This window comes from Macrobrachium nipponense, chromosome 2, assembly GCF_015104395.2.
Source record: "Macrobrachium nipponense isolate FS-2020 chromosome 2, ASM1510439v2, whole genome shotgun sequence".
Taxonomy (NCBI): Eukaryota; Metazoa; Arthropoda; class Malacostraca; order Decapoda; family Palaemonidae; genus Macrobrachium; species Macrobrachium nipponense.
Window position 1 is genome coordinate 60,190,757 of NC_087201.1, and position 13,810 is coordinate 60,204,566.

Here is a 13,810-nt window from a genome sequence, read left to right on the forward strand (position 1 = left end):
AATTTCAAGTCCTTTCCTCTTTCTGAATACACACCTTTGTGATCGAGCTTAGCGCAGTAACGTAATTCTTCCTTGGAAGACAATTTTGCTTTTATAATTTCTTCCGTTTGTCCTTTCTAACGTCCTTGACTTTACCTGGGTTTATTCGTAATATATATATAATATATATATATATAGATATATATATATATATATATCAAATATATATATAGGGTATATATGTAGATATATATATGTAATATACTATTTATATATATAATCTATATATAGAATATATAATATATATATATATATATATATCAAAAGGTGCGAATATATAGTTATCTGTAATATAAAGATAATTCACATTCATAAAAAATTAATATAAAAAAGTTTACTTGCTAATTTAAAAAGGACTATATAAAAGACTAAAGTTATTCATAAAATCAGTTTTAAGAACTAAAAAAACTAAAGTTATTCACAAGGTGACATTAAAATTGATGAATTTACGATTGACAAGAATAGTAAGTAACCTTTACAAAGAGAAGGATAAGAAAGGAATGGCTGTGTTTTTTTAAGCTCTGAATACTGTTTTATGAATAACTTTAGTTTTGTATATATTCCTTTTTAAATTAACAAGTAAACTTTAATTTTATATTTTACGAATGGAAATCATTTTTATATCACAGACTGATGATGTGTCAGGATGGCAAGAAACATTTCTTAATTCATTTTCATTGATCTTCTGAGTTTCGGTAACCCTACTGATGACTAGATATAGATATATATGTGTGTGTGTTTGTGTGTATGGTTGTATGTTATTAATATATATATATAGATATATAATATATATATAGTATATATATATAATATATTATTATATACATATATGTAATTATATATTATATATATATATATATATATATATATATGTAGTATATGTGTATATAATATATATATATATATAATATATATATATATATATATGTAGTATATGTTGTATAATATATATATATATATATACTTATATCTCGGTGTGTGGTGTGTTATATGTCGTAATATGTGTATTATATTATCGATATTATATATAATCTATCTCTATATATATATCTCTATATATATCATCTGTAGTCTATGTGTATATATATATACTCTCTATATATATATATCATATATTTATATTTATATATGTATATTTTATAATTTATATATATATAGAATTATATATATATCTATAATATATATATTATATATGTGTCTATCTATATATTATATATTATATCTCTCGATCTATCTATATCTATAGTAAATATATATTATTATTATCTACAATATAATATTATATTAATTATGTTGTTTATTGTATTTTATGTATGGATGTATGTGTATGTATGTATGTGTATGTATGTAGTATGTATGTATGTATGTATGTATTTCTTATAGGAACTGGTTGAAAAAATGCGCGTCTCCCACCGAAAGCAGAGTCCCTCAGCCAACAGAGTCCAGAAAGCCTTTCCCACTGGCGAGGGGTCTTCGAGAAGCGTTCGTGAATCCGGCTCCGTAGTATATCGTCATTGTGTCGATGTCAAGTATTGTAAGTGTCTGTCTGTTTCAAGGTAAATGTCTGCGTCTGCGCTCTTACACGAGAGTTCTTGGCCGAACAAACGCGTGATAAAGTAGCAATAAGCGAGTTACTGGGTCACGACTCGGAATTCCACTGCGACCTTGCCTATTCTGCCACATGGTTATTCTCTCTCTCTCTGTCTCTCTGTCTCTCTCCCTCTAATGCACACACACACATTGTATATATATATATATAATATATATATATATATATGTATATATATATAATATATATATATATTGAAGTATGGATGAAAATGATAATTTAGCAATTAGGAGAATTAAATGTGAATTTAAAAAACAAATGTCGCACATTCATAGACTGATGACAGAAAAAATAATGATTATCATTAAAGTAATAAAGAAATTTGTATATAACACTTTACTGTAGTTATATAATATATATATATATATATATATATCTATATATAGAGTATATATTAAAATATAAAATAAAAATACTATATACGGTATATATAACGGTAAAAGTTTTGTTTGTGTGTTTGTACCTTCTGAAAGTTACAAATTTCTTTATTACTTTAATGATAACCATTGTTTTTCTGTCATCAGTCTATGAATGTGCTAAATTTGTTTTTTAAATTCACACTAATTCTCCTAATTGCTAAATTATCATTTTCATCCATACTTCTATACCCAAAGTCAATACCTTATCCTTATGCAATAATGGCCACCTTAATTGCCTGAGTGCTTACCATATAATTGTTCTCATTTCTGAAGTGAGAGAAGTGTATCGAGTACCACCTCCCGCCATCGCTGGGAGATCATAGAGCAAAGTCTACCTGGGTCAGAATTTAAATAAATGACTAAGTATATAAATACCTTGAGGGTCTACCCTGCTGTGCTGTATTTCACGCATCTACCTTCGTGTCTGGCAAGCGGTTTAATTCAATTGGCCAACTCGCTCTCCCTATGGTAGGTAGCCCTACAGAAACATAAAAACGTATTGCGACGCATCATCTTCATAACGCCGACTGCTGGGGTTGTCGGCGCAGCCTTCCCCGGTACATTATGATCTACGCTCAGCTGCGGGATACAAATGAGCTTCTACACCTTCTCTCTGGAACCGTCATCCTTCCAGATGTTGATGGACGGGTGACGCGGTGGGTTAGGAGCGGTCGCTGCTGCTGCTGCTGCTGCCTGGACGACGAAAACCTTTATTTAGGCTCTTCTCGATATGACTGGTTTTGTTTGTTTGTTTTGACGCGGGTGGGCTGCTGCCTCGGCTGTCAGGTCGCATGATGATTTTCATGAGAATTTCTACTTTGGTTTATTACGGCTTCCTATTAGCCCTTTTTTTTTTCATCATGCTGCGTTTATTCACTTTTGCCAAGAGAAAAATATTTAACATATTGATTTTCATAAGAAATTACAATTTGCTTTATTATGACATCCTGTTCAGCCTGCTTTTATTTTTTATTTTTTATTATGCTCCGTTCGTTCACTTTTGAGAAGAATAAAAACTTTAACTAGTTGACTTTCATAAGAATTTCTAGTTTGGTTTATTATAAATTCCTGTTTAGCATTTTTTTTATCAATCTGTGTCCATTCACGTTTGATAAGAGTGAATATTTTAACATGTTGATTTGCATAAGAATTTACAGTTCGTTTTATTATGACTTCCTGTTAGGTTTTCTTCTTCTTCTTCTTCTTCTTCTTCTTCTTCTTCTTCTTGCTGCGTTTATTCACTTTCGATAAGAGTAAAAATTTCAGTATGATTAAAATAACATCGTCATCCAAATTCAAGATTGTATTTTTTTTTCACAGTCAGACACACTGACTTTTTACCTTATGGAATACTTATTCAGAAACCTACTTTTTTTGTGACCTTTACAATGACCTTTCTTTGACTAAAAATGTTTAGCGTTTGTTTCATGACTTCGATGTTCCCGACAACAAAAAGGCTTTGCTTGAATTTATTTCGGGTGACGAATCATCTCGTTCAGGAACATTTAGCTTCTTCACAGTCTTCAGTAATCTCATTGTTTTAAACCCACTTGATGTTTTATTGTTTTATTGTATCTTTACACCAAATCGCCTATAGACAGCTTTTAATCTCAAGACATAAACGAGCCTTCTGTATCTCGTGTCATACCCAGATTCTTCCCCCTCTTTTAGAAATGCATATGAGCACCTATAGATCAGGCCGCGTAATTAATGGAACAAAATAAATCCTCTAACTAAAAAATGGTAATGACGCACGATATTAAACCGCAAAAAATGAATGCTATAAACGAATAAAGACCTAACCCTCCAGTTCCGTCATCTCACAACCACACCACTTTTAATTGCCTTGACTTTTTGCGGCCGTTTTATTTCATCTCCGGACTTGGATCGCCATCATTCACCCCGTTGCTTCGTGACCTCCCTGCCGCCCTTTCTGCGAATCCGGGAGATCGCCTCCAGACGAAGGTGGCTGTCCGTCAGGCTCTTCCGTTCCTATGAATGTGATTTTATTTCGAAGCGACAGAAGGTCGTGTTCAGAGGACGACCGAGAGCCGCGATGGCGGACGGCGAAGAGTTACCGAAGGGCTGAAGCTGATGATGATGGACGGGAGGTAATAAGATGATAGACTTCATCAATTAGGTCCTTCAGACCCCCTGCCGAGGGGGCTACCTGCCACATCACGCACATGGTTGTAAACACACACGTTGTGTGCGCGCGCTCACACATACACACAAACGCGCACATTTACACGAACATATCGAGGATTTGGTTTCACATTCATCAATTTCAAATATTCTAACTGTTCAACAAAAATCTCGTGGAAATTAGTTTGCAACCTACAATTCTAATTAAGGCGTAGAGTCGTTATCGATTATCTATTACTGTTATTAAAGTTACTGCAGGAAAATCCTTGACTTTCAACGTATTAGACAACAATACACTAAATACCAACGTGTAAAAGTAACGCAATAACAAAGGAAAAATACTCTCTCAAAAAAAAAAAAAAATAAAATAAAGGAATAAATTCAGCAACCGGCAACGCTGACGCGAAGAGGCTGTTGAAATTCAAATGGCGTATTCCTCTGAGGTCTGTGGGGCTGATTGCCAGTCTTATATTCCTGACAAGGCGTTTAAGAAGTTGATGGCTGATGGTTATGGCTTCCTGATGATATAAGAATCATCGGCGTGATGAACCGCCCGGCCACTTACCGTCCATCTCGGGGAAGAGACAAATCCCTTTCTTTCCCAGTGTGCGCACACACACACACACATACACACACACACACACACACTACACACTACACTATATATATATATATACATAATATATATATATATATATATATATATGTTGTTGCTGTTTATCACTCTGTATCAATATGCACACAAATAAAAGTGCACAACTAAAAGTTCTGAGAAGTGACTATTCCACGCAAGGTACGTGTGGGTGAATATGCTTTCACGAATGACATTACATCAACGCTTGCTCTACACAACGAATATAAGCGTTTATGGATACACATAAGCATGCATAAATGAATGTTAAGTAAGACCAAGACCCACAGCACACGAGAGCCCAGTCAAATCGGGAGGGGCGCTAAAAAGAAGCCGCTGAGAATAAATTAATTCGGTTCTCTTGCTCACTCGAGAGGCTCCATCCGAACGCGACCATTAATATCACACGGAGTCACGAGCACTGGGCATCAATTGTGGCATTAAACGAGTCCTGTCAGGGGCGCAGGGCATCATGCTACCTAAAGACTCGCTTTAGCATGAATGACTTTGGCTCTGCTGCAGGGAATGAACTGCGATGGGATCAACTTCGGGACTTCGTTGTCTTATGTGATGACGAAGACGTCACGCTGGTGAATGTGATGGAGGTGATGACTGAGAACTAATGATGATGATGATGATGACGACGACGATAATAATCATGGTAGGGTCTATAGTGTTCATCTGCTATCATTTTCCCTTTGATTTTAATAACTACAAAATTAATTTCCTTCTTCTTCTTCTTCTTCTTCTTCTTCTTCTTCTTCTTCTTCTTCTTCTTCTCTGTTTATTATGATTAAGAGATTTGGGTTCTCTTATCAATCCATTTAACTGGACAGATTTCCTTTCTTGCTGATAAGATCGATGAAGGGCCGACAGCTGTAGTTGGTAATGTAATTACCTTTGGAAATATGATACGACGTCAAAAGGGTTTTGCACCTTTTCCCCGTGAAACAAAACAAGAGAGAGAGAGAGAGAGAGAGAGAGAGAGAGAGAGAGAGAGAGAGAGAGAGAGATTCTGATAGTGGATGCCTCCGTCAGATCCCACAGCGGGAAATCCCTATTGTTGGAGAGACTGCGTTGCCCTTTGCGCCATTACCAGGAAAGATAGCCTATAACTCGGGGTTTATAATTCCGGGAACGGACTTTGAGAAACACAAAGCTTGGACACTTGTGTATTCATCTCTCATTACATTTCTTCCTTTTGCTAAATGCCATCTGTAATGTATTGAGCGTTTTCATGATCAGGTCTTGGTAAGGTTCGATCCTCATCGACACCAATGATACGACTGCCATTCATCTTCCCAAATGAAGTTACTTACAATCTTCAACAAGATTTACTATATCATTTTTGGACACTTGTTATTACCGCAGCTGCTACAGTCGTGCTGGTACCGCTCACAGTCGAAAATGAACGATACAGAAAAATTATAAATTTTGATAACGCATATCAGTCATATGAATAATGATAGGTCTCCATTCCTCTGGCAGAGGAGAGGAAAAGAATCCTTGAAACTATGTTTCTAATGTTCAAGTAGCAGTTACATGAAAAAATGAATAAACGATACGTGATGAAAAACTATGGAGAAAAAGGATCAACAACGGTCTCTTTTGTATCAAAAGATTCGAACTCTAACACAGTCCTGAAACACTTCAGGTATTTGCTCAACCAAAAAAATAAAGTGATTTATGATAGCTCCACTAACCCTGAATCATCAGTGTCATCGAGGGAGGGAGAGAGAGAGAGAGAGAGATTCCAAATATTTGTCCCCTCACTCAGAGAAAAGGAGCCCTGACAACATCACCAACAAACAAAGGAAAAACGAAGGTACGCATTGTTTGAGTTCCTCGTGCCCAGTGACATCACAATTACCACCAAAACACAGCCGCCGCGTCGACATAATCGATCTCGACAACCGGGATTCCAACGTCGACTCGGCAGAGGCAGTTTATCGGAGAACCGACGCGAGAGTTCTCCTCCTCCTCCTCCTCCTCCTCCTCTCTCGACCCTCCAGCGGAGTCCCGTTGGCATTTAACCGGAGGAGGTCTATCGTCTCCGGAATCTCCGGGCACCTTCGCCAGTGTCTTCCTCCCTCGGCCGCCCTGCATGGATGGTCACAAAGGGCAAAACGAAACTTCAAGATAATTACGGCGATATCGTGGTTCCTGTTCGGCTTTCTGGAAAACAGAGTATAAATAAATAGTGCGCACAGTGATTGGAGGAGTGAAGACTCCAAGTACGCTGGCAGGTTTACGTACACATTTACGTAAACCTGTATGTATGTTCGTACACAGGCGAAGAAGAGTTCATAAACTTTCGTACATATAAACATATTTCTTTTCACAAGAATATTTTTTTTAGGACCAGACAGCCAATGGGAGCTAATTGAACATTAGGTAGAGAAGCATAAAGGAAGGAAGCAAGAGGTGAAGAGGAAAGGGGAAAGAAGGGGTGAAGGTATTTGTTTATTTATCATTATTATTATGAAGGACATGCGATGTGCATCCTAACTATTGCGTAACCAGTCAGTACAGAGGAAAGGTGTCATCAGCATGTGAACATCATTTGGAGATAAATATTGACATAAAAGATTGAAACTTAAACTCAGATGCTATGACAGCATCCTTTTCCGTTATGACTATTCATCTTTTTTTTTTATCCCTTCCGGTTACTATATGTTTATTCTCAATGGGGTGCCCGAGAATCGAACTCGCGGCCACCGAGGTGGCAGGCCAAGCCCATACCGACCACGCCACTGAGGCTTCTCCGATCTGTGATTTTCTGCATCGCATCAGTCCTCAACCACTAGCACGGAACTGTATATCTGACAATGACCAGATACAATGACCAGATAGATACTCTATGACTCGGGACAGGTCACAGTAGCCACCCACCGGCTTCAGCCGCGAGAGCGTTATCTGTTCATCGCCGAGAAACCTGATCTCCCTCTGTATGGGAAAAGGGATTTGGTATCACATACAGTCATCTACAAGGGAATCCGACGAGTTGTGTTCAGGAAGTTCCTGACACTGATTCAGGGGAAATGCCTTCATTAATTGGACTCTTGATCGCTAAGTCCGATTACATTTCGAGTACCTTCCTAATTGGTAGTTCTCATCCCAAGTGAGAGCAGGAAGAAAGAGAGTATGGCACAGCTCTATTAGTCTATTGTGTCATTCGCATACACACACACACACACACACACACACACACACACACACATATATATATATATATATATATATATATATATATATACATACATACATATATATATATATATATATATATGTGTGTGTGTGTATGTATATAGTATATCCTTTCTAATGTTCATTTAAATGTAATATTTGCAACTGAGGCATCATTGTCAAGGGAGCTTCTTAACTTCCTATATTTGTTCTCCCAGTCGTTCGGTGATAGCAAGAACTGCTTTATGAAATCGGTTGTTTACTGGTCATTTCTACGAAATCAAACGTCATGAATTTCTACGAGAAGACATCCATTCTTGAGCTTCTTTTATTTTTGCTTTATAAATCTTCGGAGCCTTTTTAAACTGTAATGACCTTAACGATAACGGCGTTTATTCAACTTGCTGACTAATTTTCCCCTCTCCCTCCCTCTCTCTCTCTCTCCTTGGAACAGCACGCCATCAAAATGCCCGAAGGCGACTGGGAAAATGGCAAGTCACAGGTGCTATGTGAAGGGCGGAAGTCAGGGACGGAGAACTCCTTCGTCTGCCGCTACTGCCAGAGGGTCTTCCGCAAAAGTTACAACCTCCTGATCCACGAACGCTCTCACGAGGACCACGCCAAGTGCCACTACGACGTCTTCAGGGTTCGTTCCAGCTTACAGGTGAGACCAAATGACTTGTTGCTATTGGCTAGATTTTAGACAGGTATAGAGCTATTATGACGTCCTCTGTCGCAGAGGCTGTTGAAAGGAGTTTTGGCTACGGTAGGAATTGTAGAGGCCCTGTGCTGCAGAGCAAGTTAAGAAGAGGAGGAGTTTTGTCATGTGTAGGAATTTTAGAGCCCCTATGTCACAGAAGTAGCAGCTGTATAGCAAAGGATTCACTTATTCAAATGGTTAAAGCTAATGCACTTTTTCATCCGAATATGTTGATGGCTAAGAATTGGCTAAAGGAATGCAAAATAGAGTTACAGAACATGAACGCAGCGAGTGACATAAGATGTTGATTAGGTAGAAATATGATATCCAGGCTGCTGCACAGAAAATGATCTCTGAGGTCACCATCAACAAGTGAGAAAACTAGGGAAAACTTCTGCATAAAACTTTTGTTAAAATGTTCTCACCATAACTGTTTACTATATATTATAAAAATGAATAGAAGGATAGACTACTAGATCTGATTTTATTCAGCAATCAGTTCAGATGTTATTTCTGTCCCTTTTGAATTGAATAGCTCTGAAATCCCAAAATAGACAGGAGATATCAGTGTCAGCTTAGTCAGAGCAGAGGATCGTGATTTCTTCAGGGCACTTTTCCATAACTACTGAACCTTCCAGTAATTAAATATAATATTGTTTGCACTTTGAGGCATTGAGATCATACTAATACTTCAAAAATTGGACATCATTTAATCTATTATCAATGAATGGAATTTTTAGTCTGGTTATAGAGAATGGATAGCTACTAGTAGCAGCTATGAAACACACACTGGTAAAAACGTGCACGTATTTATGTGTTGCCCAGCGATAACAGTTTAAACAAAACCTCATTTGTGTGATTAATACTCATAATGTGTCTTGGAATAGTTCCCTTTGTCTTTGTTGCATAATCATAATAATTTATATTTATTTAAAAATGACCTATTTTCTGATAATCCCTAGGAGTTCATGTATATATAATGTCTGTGTCTGTAGTATGTCTCTCAAGGTTTTTATTAATAATAATCATAATAATCACCATATTCATAATCTACACTAAACGAGGTATACTTTAAGAGCACTAGAGTAATTAAGGTAGCCGTACCTCCAACTGATGACGAAGGGGAAAAAGAGAAGCTCACGTGATGTCAATAGTGATGACGTCATCACGTCATGACGTCACAGCTGTAGTGTACTAGAGACCCGATTCCTGAGTAGCTTCACCATATTTTCTCATAGTAGTTTCTTCTTGCAGGTGTATGGGATGTCATGAACCCCTAATTAGTAGAGCAAGGTAAACATCATTTCTTTCTCTAGCTTGTGTGTGTGCTTCTGAAATGAAAATGAAAATACAAAAAAAATAACAACAATAATCAATACTGTCATTCCTCATAAATGTGATGATCATCACTTTGTGGTGGTGATGTGCTTCGGGCGGCGGGTGGGGTGTGCTTCGTGGGCTGTGGCGCTGCAGAGGGGCTTGGCTGCCTTGCTGTCATGGTCATGAAGGTCAAGTTGAAGATGATTATGATATCTGTTTACTGCTCATCTTTCTTCACTGACCTTTTTTTTGGCCATTTTTTTTTTATTGAAATTGTCATGACTTACTGTTATCGTGTTATAGCTTAATATTTTTTCATTACTCTAGCTTTTTTCTTTAAGTTTTTATATAAGATAAGATGTGGTTTTATGCCAAGCTTTTACTTGTATGCCTTCTAAGTAAAGTTTTTCGTTTTGTATGAATATATAAAACCGATTTCAAGTGTTGCTGATACAATTCGTAAACTTTTAGAGTATCTTGAAAGTTAAATTTAAAATTTAGTCTCACAAATATTGTGCAATGATGACAATTGGACCCCGGGAAAGTACATAATCTATCAGTTTTCCTTTGAATCAAATGTATAAGAATCACTTGTATCTGGCCTATTTTGATATTGAAAGATTCAATACATTTTTCATTTCTTGTGTTTGTCCCTAAAGTATCTTACTTACATTCGAGTGACAATAACTAAAAACAGCATAATTTTAATGATTGTTTTCTCAGGAGACGTACGCGATATATGTACCATCCTGTACTCTCGTATTGATGTAACTAACTTTTTAAACTGGAAAAAATGTATCAGAAGAATAAAATGTGATCTGGAAGGCATATAAAGGAAAGCGCAGCTGGAACCCTTTCCAGGCCCGACGGATCAGCCTTACTCATGGAACTTTTGTTTCTCCTTCTATTTCCAGGAGCTAAAGAATTACAATTACGCGACGCTCGCATACAAACTGTGGTAATGTGGACATCCCCTTCGTCATCGTAGTGCCAAAGGATCTGCCGGCAAATTGGACCTTTCGTAGTGTGGCACACACCCCTCCAAAAAAAAAATACTCAAAAAAAAAAATTAAATCCGTCCATTGTTTTGCTTCCGATCACCACCAGAATATCCTAATTTTTTCCTTATTTCTGACTAATTGCTTCCTTTTTTCAGTCTTTGCATTTTTATATTAGAAGTAAATCAAACGATTCAAACTTCTTTAGCGTTTGAAAGATACGCTTCTATTCTGATATCATCACCTCAAACTCACTGACAACAAAATTTCTGAAGACCGTTCGGAACAGATTTTGAAATGAAAGATACACCTTCTGTCTAGATCATTTTGTTTTCAATATGACTTTTTGAATTTATTACATTTATGATAATCACATAATGCTGCATTCTCAAGACGGTCAACTACTTAATATTTTAAAAAGCCATACAGGTTTCAACTGGTGCTGTCTGGAAGAGAGTGAAAATAGATTATGACTTGAAGTAACATTGAGAAGCTCTTCCATACAAACTTTTATAACGTTGATTATATTTCTGAAATGAGTGTACATCGAGATTTTGATTCATTCGACGTTCGTAGTGTCAATAGAACGCTTCAGTCGCGTTCTTTTTCTGTAAGAAGTGTATCTGACTTAATTTTTTTTCTGACTGATATCCTCTCTCTTTTTTCGCTCTCCTATTCTGTTCAGGTCATTCCAGAAGCCTTTGCTCATCTCGGCTTTATTCTGTCGCTCGGCGGAAATGCAAAAACAAAGCTTTCGAAATTCCAGATATGAAAAATAACTCGGTTAGTATCCAGAAATAATACCGACATCAGAAGATAAAGCAGAATATAGTTTGCTTCTTTATGCTTTTCTTAATTTTTTATTCTTTTTTTACCGTGAGGTTTTTGTTACAATGTAAGAGTTGAATGTGACCGTTTTAGCATAACACTTATTAGATCCAATTGCAATAACCAGTAATTTTACCAGTTTCAAGATCTTCCATATTTTCAGTTATATATCTCTCTCTTTTTTTTCGGTTACACTTTTATTTTTTGGCTTGCAATCAAATAGCATCAGCAAGATATCATAATTACAGCGCGTGAATGTACACACAGCAAAACAACAGTTATTATTCATATATAAATACTGTTAATACTGATAGTTATAGTCATCCTTGTTTTATATCATTTTGAGGATTTAATGATTTGTTCTTCTCTATCAAAGTGAGAACCATTCTGCTTCGTTGATTGGAGCACCGGCAACCACTTCTGCTTATCTCGAACTGCAATGAGATGTGATAAGTGATTACGACAGAAATACCGTTTTACGGTTGTCATTATTATCGTTAATATTCTAGTGATAGGACTCGAGGTCATTTGAGATGAGAATGTGAATCGATAGGGACTTCATTTTTCACCAAGCCTTGAAATTGCTGGTGTTTGCTGCACCGCTCTCTTGGAACCAAAATAGGAATATTGCGAGTCAACTAAGATAGATTTTGATTTTACTTTGAGATCACATTCATTCCCAAACTGACGACTGGTCTTCAGGATTGCAAAATGATGCTGGCTATTCCGAATTCCTATTTTAGAAGCTTCTATTTTATGTTTCTCTCCATTTTTTTCCTTTGTAGAACGTTCTTTCGACCTCCATTGAAGAATCTTCCATTTATGACAGTGCTCCATATCTTTAGCTTTTTCTTTGGGGTTTCGTTTTTTCTACCAGAGGAAAAGCTTGTTACGTATCCTCAGCGCAAAAGGTGCTAATAAAAAGGGGAAGACTTAATTTAGTATTTTTTTTGTTCTATTATTATTATCATCCCGATCTCAAAGTGGAACTCTACGCGACTATAGAGTCATAGAGAATGGTTTCCTCGTTTTCCTTTTCAGTTTCCCGTTTTCTGTTCCGCTGTCTGAGGAGGAAATCCAGCGAGTGTCACAAGTTTATTTTTCTCTGCCTGTCTCTGTCTGTCTGTTCGTCTGTCTCTGTTCATACGTGCCAATCCAGTGGTTGCAAATAAAAAAAATATGCTTGCATCATATAGGAATATATCGTTATAAGATTATATGGAAAGCCAAGCAAAAAAGAAAAGCTTTTTCAGTTTTAAGTTCAGTAGTCACTCGGTTTCTGTCAAGAATCCCATTTTTGTTTCGTCAAAAGGATGAAAGTGAACGTTTCTTTGTTTTTTGCTTGACGCTCTCCTCTGGAAGGAAACCCAGTAAAAGCTTTATCATTTATATTATAAAAATTATATAGTGTAGGTAGATTTATAAATAGAGTTAAGGCAAGAACTAAATGTGATACCTATAACGTGGCCAGGAATAGGCATAGTGGCATAGACCTATGAGAAGGTATAGTGACCTATAGCCACTATAGGCCTATGTACATTTATATGCCTATAGTTATCATATGTGGATTCTTATAATTGTGCCATTTGGATTGTCACTCAGTATAATGTGTTGTATTTTAGAGAAAGAATAAAAATCGCTTCGCTTTATCATTGTTGTTTCATTTTCGCTTTTCCTATATCATTTTAAGACATATGATAAATGTCTATATAGGTATGTGTCATAGAGGAAGATGGATGCCAGCACTGCCTACCAGCAGGAGTGATGAAATCGATCCCGCACGAGGTCAAAACAGTCAGGCCCGTCTCCTGAAAAATCGTTTGGAAGGTGAATTAAGAACTATACAGGCAGTGACGTAACTTGCCCCATTCCCGCGCTCTAAATGACTCAAGTGGTGAACGTTAAGCGCACTTTTTAAGCCTTAACATATCAACC

At 36.7% G+C, this 13,810-nt stretch overlaps 1 long non-coding RNA gene across 1 annotated transcript in view; it reads left to right on the forward strand.

The window, feature by feature from the left end:
• Positions 1-13,525, forward strand: part of LOC135220629 (uncharacterized) — a 38,520-nt gene extending 24,995 nt beyond the window's left edge. Inside the window, exons 2-4 of the long non-coding RNA XR_010315739.1 lie at positions 8,484-8,693; positions 9,984-10,022; positions 10,964-13,525. This is a non-coding gene — a long non-coding RNA (uncharacterized LOC135220629). The remainder of the gene's footprint in view (positions 1-8,483; positions 8,694-9,983; positions 10,023-10,963) is intronic.
• The last annotated feature ends 285 nt before the right edge of the window (positions 13,526-13,810 follow it).